This window comes from Hibiscus syriacus, unplaced genomic scaffold, assembly GCF_006381635.1.
Source record: "Hibiscus syriacus cultivar Baekdansim isolate YM2019G1 unplaced genomic scaffold, ASM638163v2 tig00110569_pilon, whole genome shotgun sequence".
Classification (NCBI taxonomy): Eukaryota; Viridiplantae; Streptophyta; class Magnoliopsida; order Malvales; family Malvaceae; genus Hibiscus; species Hibiscus syriacus.
In genome coordinates, this window is record NW_024062784.1 from 292,857 (window position 1) to 301,983 (window position 9,127).

The 9,127-nt window shown below is 34.3% G+C and overlaps 1 pseudogene; it reads left to right on the forward strand.

Annotated features, from left to right (window-relative positions):
• The first annotated feature begins 1,422 nt into the window (after positions 1 to 1,422).
• On the forward strand, positions 1,423 to 5,550 carry LOC120132794 (annotated as a pseudogene).
• Positions 5,551 to 9,127: the final 3,577 nt, after the last annotated feature.

A 9,127-nucleotide genomic window follows, 5' to 3' on the forward strand; every position in this document is an offset into this window, starting at 1 on the left:
AAATCCAAGTATTTTTTAACTTCACTAAATTCATTAAATTAGCAATACCTAATTAAATTTTAACCCAAATAAAAAATATATCTATTATAATCAAATTAACCTAATTAAAAAATTATAAAAAAATTGGTTAATTCGGTTAACCGACCAAATTAACCGAACTTTATTCGGTTCAGTTAATATTTAAAAAAATATATTTAGTTCAATTAATGGTTAAAGAAAAAATTCGATTGATTTAGTTAATAGTAATTCGGTTCGATTGATGACCGAATTATCTGTTTGAACACCCCTAATCTCCAAGACTAAAAACTCTATCCAAGTCTTTATAATAACAGCCTTGTTTAGATTATATGGATTTCTGTTTTATTTTAATATTTAAATATCATATTCTCAAGATGATATTAGGTTAAATGTACGAGATTTTCTTATAAATTTTGGAGCGAAAAAATAATTAAAGCGATATTAACATAGGATAAGACTTGTACAAGAAATAAGATTTAACATGTTTCGACTTTGCTTATTTCTATGGGCGGGATGAACAACATTTAATATAAACTTTGAGAACACGAAGATTATAAATACACGATATTACATATATCCAAAACTCCGGTATAGATACCAAAACTTCTTATAACATCTCTACAAAATTATCTATACAATATAAGCTCAAAAATAACAAAGATTCCAAAAAGATTACATTGGTCTAATTTCTCTCATATAATCTCTATAAGAGTTCTTACATAAAATAAATATTTATTTCATTAAATAAATCTAATTATTAAGTAATCTTTAACCACTAGAATTATAATAAAATTCAATTAAACCACAAAATATAATATAGGTCAAAATATAACAATTTCACTTATAATAATATAATATATTTCAAATATCAAGATGTCACGTGATGACTCGATTAAAAGCTTAACAATAATAGAAGTTTAATTTTGAAATTAAAGAAGTTTAATTTTGAAATTAAAGAATTTTAAAGGGTCGATTGAAGTTAAATAATACAATTATTGAAAATATAAAATAAATTATTTAGACAAAATTATTCATTAATTTATTTAATTATTTTTTTATTAAATTAAAGTGATTACAAAGTAGTATATATTCTACATATTATCAATCATTTGATAATAAACGCTCAATCATCTTGTTACCGTCGTTGATGCTCGAACTCGTGACCTTTAAGAACAACAACAATTCCTTTAAGCATTGAGGTAAGTTGATTCGTGCTATTTAATTATTGTTTAATTTAACTAAAATTAGTTTAGCATATAATTATGTTATTTTACAAATGGAGATAAAAGTGAAGTAAAAGACGAGCCTTTACTAAAGCTCCTCCCTCCACTATAGATATTCACTATATATAAAAACTCGAGATCTGCCTTCAAAAAGTGTCGTCGGTTATTTTTTTTTTGGCTTTGCCTGATGATCGACGAACACATTTCTCCTTTTCTCCTCTAAAGTGTTGTCTAAGACGGCGCCGCTTACCTCTTCAAAAATCTTTACTTGCTTGAATCTTATTCAAGTGTTTTCTCACTCTTTTCGTTGTATCTAAGCTAAAAGACGAGAAAAATGTCCGATTCTTATTGGAGGTATAGCCACTCTCGCCAACCTCCGCCGCCCTCCTCGATCTCTCCCTTCGTCAGCAAACGCCCTCGCTCCGATTACGGTAGTTTCACTTTCTTCCATTCTATTGTATTTAACTTTTTTTAAAATTAAGCTATACATTTTTGTTAGTATCTTCTCAGTTTAGGGTTTCTCGTTTCCCCTTGTTTCAAATTTGTATCCTTTGTTCGGTCATAGAGAAACACGGATAGATAAACAAAAGGAAAATCATTTTGGCGCTAATGTGTGCTTGTTTTGTTCTAAGCCGAAAATTCGTTTTTTTTAATCCTAGTTTAAATTTCAACTTTTAATGCATTGCTGAATTCAAATTGACTTGATTGAAGTAATTCTTAGTTTCAGCGTTAATTTTTTCTGTTGAATTGATCTTTTTCAGGATATATTTGGTTAATTGCTTGCTTAATTTGTCTGAAACTAATATAATTGACTTGCATTTCCATGAATGCATTTGCATTAAGTTCATTCTTTTGGCATGGGTGATTATTCATAATTTTGGATTTAGAAGCTATATAGAGGTTTTGAAATTACTCAATTAAGCGGTGAGAAGAAAAGCATAATTACTTTTAGCTGTTATGAGACATTGAGATTAGTGGAGAGCTGGGAATATTGGAAAATCGCTGGTTGGTCAAATGGTTTTGATCCAGCATGGTTTTTCATTAGGTGACCCGTGACATAAAGCAATGCCGGTTTTGGTTAATGACGGATCTTTTGTCTGTAGACTTGGTACCTTGTTCTAAGTTTTGGTATTTATTGATTGTTGCTATCTGACTGCTTGATGTCTCTCTTTTCAGTTATATATCGGATGACGAAATGAACATGTCACTTTGTGTAGTTATCGATTTACAGTCTTAACCTATTTTCTGTCTGAACTTTTAATCAATTCATGCCACCATTATGATGGTGAGAACCAATTTCTTCAATTGGTAAGAAAAAGGAAAGATTTAATACTGATAAACTATTTAGTGATTGTCTGACTTACTTAGTATGCTTTGTACTTAAACCGTTCATGTTGGCAATTTTTGCAACTCTGTTACTTCTTTTATGTTTCTTAGTATCCTTTCGGCTGATTCACTAGTTTGCTCTAATTGTAACCATCAAAAGTTTGAGGAGATCAGCACTTTGGTTTGGTGAATAAGAAAGATAACTAGCATTCACATATTCATAGCTTTATGTGCTGTGGTTTTTTGTTCTTCATTCTTTAATGAGCTTTTTTTCTTTAGATAGGATTAGTATGTGCTCCTTCCCATCCCATCTTATCTCTTTCTTGGTTGTTTGCTTGCTTGCTCAAGTGTGTGCTTAATCTCGTAGTTATCTCCGGGGGCCATGAGCTTTCTAGTTATTATTCTCGGGACAGCGATAGAGGAGCATTGCAGATAACCAGCGATAGTGACTCCATTGGATCATCTTATGATCGTTACGTTCGCGGCACGGTATTGAACTAGTAGTTTCTTTTTGTTTGTTTGTGTATGTCAGTGATTAGGGTTCAAAGTTTTTATTCACTCCATTATTATACAAGTATAGCTAATAAATAGAAGCATCCTTCCAGCAACTGTCATCATTTAGCGGGAGTCTCTCTGCCAGACCAATTAGCGGGAATGCCTCGCCGTTCTGTTGATGATCCTCATATGGTGGGTATTGGTGGTGTTGATGGACCAACAATAAAAGATAGGACTATTGGATTTGGCAGTGGAAGACCTGAACCTTCCCTTCCTTCTGATGCATCCAGCACTCTCTACGTGGAGGGTTTGCCTTCAGATTGTACACGCCGAGAAGTTTCCCGTATCCTGATTTGCTATAATTTCCACTTTGGCATTTTGCTTTTTCAATTTTCCCCTTCAGTTTTATTCCTTAACCTTGGTTGACAGATATTTTTTGCCCGTTTGTTGGGTACAAGGAAGTGAGACTTGTAACCAAAGAACCTAGATATGTAAGTTTATATTTATATTTGTCTTGACTTCAGAGTAAATATAAATAACATTGATAATTCATGATTTGTGCAGCCTGGAGGAGATCCAATAAAACTTTGTTTTGTTGATTTTGTAAGCCCTTCTCATGCGGCCACTTCCATGGATGCTTTACAAGGTTAGCCTGACAAGGATTTTCTGGTCTCCTGTATTTTGCCGATCAAAATGGTCACATTCACGGATATTATTTGATATACTGTAAATGAAGGCACTGACACACCCAATCACCCACGCATGCACTAGTAAAACACAGAATAAGTGCAACACAGAATAAGTGCAAGCGTGATAATGTGACCCATGGAAGACCCACCTTCGGATAAAAACCTGTTTTCTTCTGCTTCCTCCCTCTCTTTTCCCCCCTTTTCCCTTGTCCAATATTTTCTTCCTGGTGAGGTTTAGGGAATGAATTTCTTTCCAAAGGAAGGGCTGCTTGACTGCCTGGGGATTCAATTAGATGGTTAGGCTTAATATAAAAATTCCAGTTGGATCAGTTATTCAGGTTTTGCTAACTTGCTTGTGTCTGCTTGTCTCATAACTTTCATTTGCAAATAAAGGCAGGTTAAATCTATAAAATCAACAATATACATGCTATGAAGGGACAGTTTAAACAAAAAATCTTAGCCATCCTCGTTCCAGTACAATCTTAGGTTAATTTTCCTTTTTCATCCAGTTTTGGGGGTTCTCAGGTTTTTCTCTGGTTAAAATTAAAAGATACAACCTAACCCCTTGAGCTTCCTAAGGTCAAAAAAGTCATAATTCATCAGCATGTATGTTCGACAGCTTGTGATTTCAATGAAAAAAATTCAGTATAGACTTCATATATCAGCAAGTTAAGGAGAGATAATTCCTCACGTTCTTCTCGGCAATGTGTTCGTGGATTTTTGGAGGGATGCTTCGGTTCATTCTGCATTGACATTGAATTTCTTCATGCCATTCGATACTACCAGATACAATGATCAAAATTTGCAACAAAATCAAATAAAATTGCCTTCTGTGTTAGTTCGATCTTCCAAAATTCCTATCCTTGCCATGACTTACTGCAACACCAACTATTTGCCTTTTGTGTTCAGTTACTCTACGTAGTCTTGCTAATATCGCAATTAAATATTCAATTGTTACGGGCCTTGTCTCACCTTTCCCCATTTCCATTTCCATGTCCATGTCAAGATCATCTCATAAAATTAATCAGGTAAAGAAAATAGTTTAGTGCATGATATTTCACAGTTTTCCCAACTATTTTAGGTCCAAATAAAAGCGTGGTGGTTAGTCTTTTGAAACCTAGCTTGTCTTTCCAAGTCCTGTTTTGTTGTTTTAGTTCTTTGATACATAGAATACGTGGTGGATCATTGTGTCATAGTTAGGATTTTGAGAAAGTAAACCTTTATTGGTGGAATTTGTTCATTGAACTAATGTTCACGCCTTATTGTGTTGGGTTATAAATCCCTCTTCACGCTTTTGAAGTGAGGTAAGTTGTACGGTATAAATAGTTAAGCTCGATTTTGCAGGTTATATATTCGATGAGAATGACCATGAATTGGTCAAACTAAGGTTGCAATTTGCTCGCTACCCTGGTGCAAGGTCAGGTGGCGGGCATCGTGTAAAGCGCTGAATTGTGTGATTCGCAGGTGATTGATGCTTATTTTATCCGGTCGACCTTTTACTATTCATGGCCATTAGGCATTGTAAAAAAACTCCGGTGTAAAACAGTTGATTTCGTTTAATCATGGAACGACACTTCTCTGTAGGATTTGCTCGAATTTGGGACGTTTTGATAATGAGGGATGGTATGACAGCCTTGCGGTTTCGAGAATTACACCAATCTTTGTATGATCGCTTTCATTAGGACAAACCTTTTAACAGTGTAGTTTTCGATAATTCCCGGATAATAGCTAGATGTTTTATAAGTGTTTCTATTTCTGCTAGAAAGTAGCGAACTGTATGTGGTTGAATTATTTGAAATGACTTCATATTCATTTCATCGAATTCTTCCATACCTGTTTATGTTTGCAGTTGAGAGTCTTGGTTTGCACGTATTTGACTATGGATGTGCAGTGAAATAATTTCATGTATATTCATTTTCCCCAAAATTATTCCGCAGTTCGGTTCCCATCTCTCCCTCTATGAAGTCTGAATAAAAAGAATGAACGAATAAAATAAATAAAATGAAACAATAAACTTTCCTGCTCTTATTTATGAAGTCTGAATTATTTTCTTTTCCCACCCACCAGAAAACTTAATCACAGTTCTTACCGGTAGGTGTTTGTTAGTAGTAGTGCAAGAAATAATACGTTGCGATTCGGAGTTCTCGCTGTAAATGTAAGTGTGGACTATGTCGTGAAGTACTGCTGCTGCATTTCAAGCTTCCTGGCATAAGGTGAGCAGTTATTATTGATGTGATTATTTATTTTCGGGTTGTGAGATAAATCCGTTTAGATGTTCCGAGTAAATGTAGTACCGTGTTCTTATCTTTTGAAGATTCAGTAGTGTATAACGCTAGTTCTTCTGTACCAAAATTACTACTATTTGTTTGCCAATAATTTTATGGCAATATATGTCCATGCTTTTTAATCTGTTGGCCCCTGAAGAAAATATATCATCCACCTTGATGCTGTTGGTTGGCGCATATACGACTTTAGTACGCTTCGCTAAGATCATCACTGTGCTCAGGTATGACAACAATTCAAGTTCTGCTATTAAACCACCTACTTGAATGTTGGTTTTTAAAGTTTCTGCTGCACGGACTTCATATGCAGTTAAGAAAACACGAGAATAGGTCTTTTAGGAATGAGAAAGTGGGAATATCCTGGACCGCAGGTATGTGAATACAGAGGTGCAAAATCAATGTTGGGTTCTATCTGCATGTGATGTAGTATAGAATTTAATGCATTCACGCTGACTAATGGTAACTTTTGGTGTTTTTCTTGTGGAGCTACCCTTAATGCTTTATAGAGTATACCTAATATGCATGCCATTTGAGCTAATACGCAGTTTTCCGAATTAACCTGCGACTTTTAGGTCTGTATTCAATTATGCATGCTATACTTGAACTGAGCTCTAGCATCAATAGTGTTCTGATCCTATGTTCTAAATCTTCATTCTTTTTTCTCTCGAAGTACTCGTGTTCAACATCCGTGTTTGATCCATATCTAGACACGAGTATAGAGAGACATAACCCTGCATGATTCCTTCGCGTTCGATGCTTTTCGTTGGTTCCACAAGCACATGCTGATGATATGATACGGTGAACTGAAATGATCCCTTGTCAAATATGTACCGGTGAAGTCTTAATCTTTAGGTATGTGGAAAATTTATCAGAAATCCAGAAAATGGCAAAGGTAGCCAAAAATAGTTGATTCGTGAGATTTGACTATTATCATATGGTTAAGGAGATCCCAAGCCACCCATATCCAATCTTCAGAGGCAACTTGCTCGTCTTATTCTTGTTCTCTCGAAGCAGTTGTGAAGAAAAAAAGACCCTTTGTCCCTTAGATGTTGCTTTTAACTCGAGTTGTCAGATTCTCCGTATAAAAACAATCTTTTTAGTCAGCGATCCTTCAAATATTACAAAATGGTATATAAAAAGTTCAATCAAATCGGTGTCGATGAATTATACCCTAGCTGTGGAAGTCGTGTGTGGATTGCCTTCGAGTTTTGATTATAGTTTTACTTGTGTTCGTAACACTTCCAAAAAAATCAATGTGGTGGTCTATGAAGCGTGATTTTTTGGTTATGTTAGAAGTCTACCCTTTTTTAGTCAAATATTGGTGACACCTTGTAAACATTGGGATCCGTTTCACAGTGTAAGTCAAAAAAAGATTAAATGCAAATCCGGGATTGGACAGCATTATAGGAGATAATAAAGCCTACTTGCTTATATTAGAGGCTAAGAAGACTTTATGTAAATTACAAGTTTAATCATTTTTATTTCGATTTCGTTCACTTTAATCTTTGAAATTGAAACATTGTCATGTCAAACTTACGTGATTTGGGTAGTAAAGATTACCCGATTTAGTGGTCAAAATTTTAATTTCGATCATCAAAACGAATAAAATAAAAATAAAAATGATCAAACCATGTAATTTCACCATCTTTCATGCTTGATAAGTAAATTTAAAATCTAGTTGGGTCAAACCACTGAAGGTATCGAGTCTTTTCCCACTCGATCTGAAGGATAAAATGATTAACGAAGAATGGGACATAGTAAGTGGAGAGGGGGACCAATAATCGACTGGATAAGATACAATTTCAGATTTGTCAACTTACAACCTTGTAGAAAGGATAAAGATAAGAAGGGGCATGGTATTAGTGAATAATGCTGATGTACAAGGTATAGCCGATATCGAAACGCTGGCGTTTAAGCAAAAACACAATGGTGTCGAAGAAAGGTGGAGATGGTAAAAAATTATTTTATGGGCCAGGGCGGGTGCCCCTCCTGCCCTGGATGCACTAAGCCAATTGCATCTCTATTATTTTAGAAATTTAATCAAAATGATTAAATTTAATGTGATGAGCTAAGTCATGGTAATGCGACCCGAATCTAACGGGTTTCGACTTGATCGAGTCGGGTCGGATCGGTTTTTTTAAAGTTATGTTAGGGCCAGATTGGGTTTAGATTTAGGGTAAAAATACTTGATCCTATTTTTTTATATAATTTTACCTTAAATTTAGGGATAATTGCAATAAATACCCTCTATATATTATTTTCTTTGAATTAAATCCCTATTTTTATTAAATAGAAATAATATTTTTTAATAAATATATTATTTCGGGTGGAGTGAAAGACGTATATTTTTCGGGTCATGTGAATGATTTAAAATTTTCGTGTCAAGTTGATTGATCAAAAATCCGACCCGATCCATACTCATCCTTATTGACTCGGTGTCAGTGTCAATATCAAACAAGGTGTAGGGGGAAGGGCGTGTTGGGTCGGGTTTACACAACCATGATTGATGTTAGGAATTAATTCCCCAAATGCTTAATCTTTTAGAAAGCGCACACTACGTAAAAGATTCCTATTTCTTTTATCGGTTAATTGAGGTAGAGATCTATTAAGTTTTTCTCTCAACTTGGACGTTGAGTTCAAGTTTTAATATAGAGTAAAGTATATAAATGGTCCCCGATTATATGATATTATTTTTTTAAGTCCTCATATTATTAAAAGTTATAAAATGGTCCCCCGACCATAAGACATTATTTTTTAAATCCACTGATTATTAAAAGTTATAAAATGATACTCGACTATTTATTGTGCTCCAAACTCTTCATTTTCCGTTAAAAATTTGATGGTGGTTTGAATTGGGCGTTTACCTGCTGGATAAGATATGATATAATTTGATCTCAGAATCTCAAACGACTATCGTATCTCAATCAGCAGGTTAACGTCCATCTCAAACAACCATCAATTTTTTTAACGAAAAAGGACGAGTTTGGAACACAGTGAATAGTCGAGTGACTATTTTGTAGCTTTTAATAGTCAGATGACTCAATAAAGCAATAATATATAGTCGAGGGACCATTTGTGTATTTTACCCTTCAAT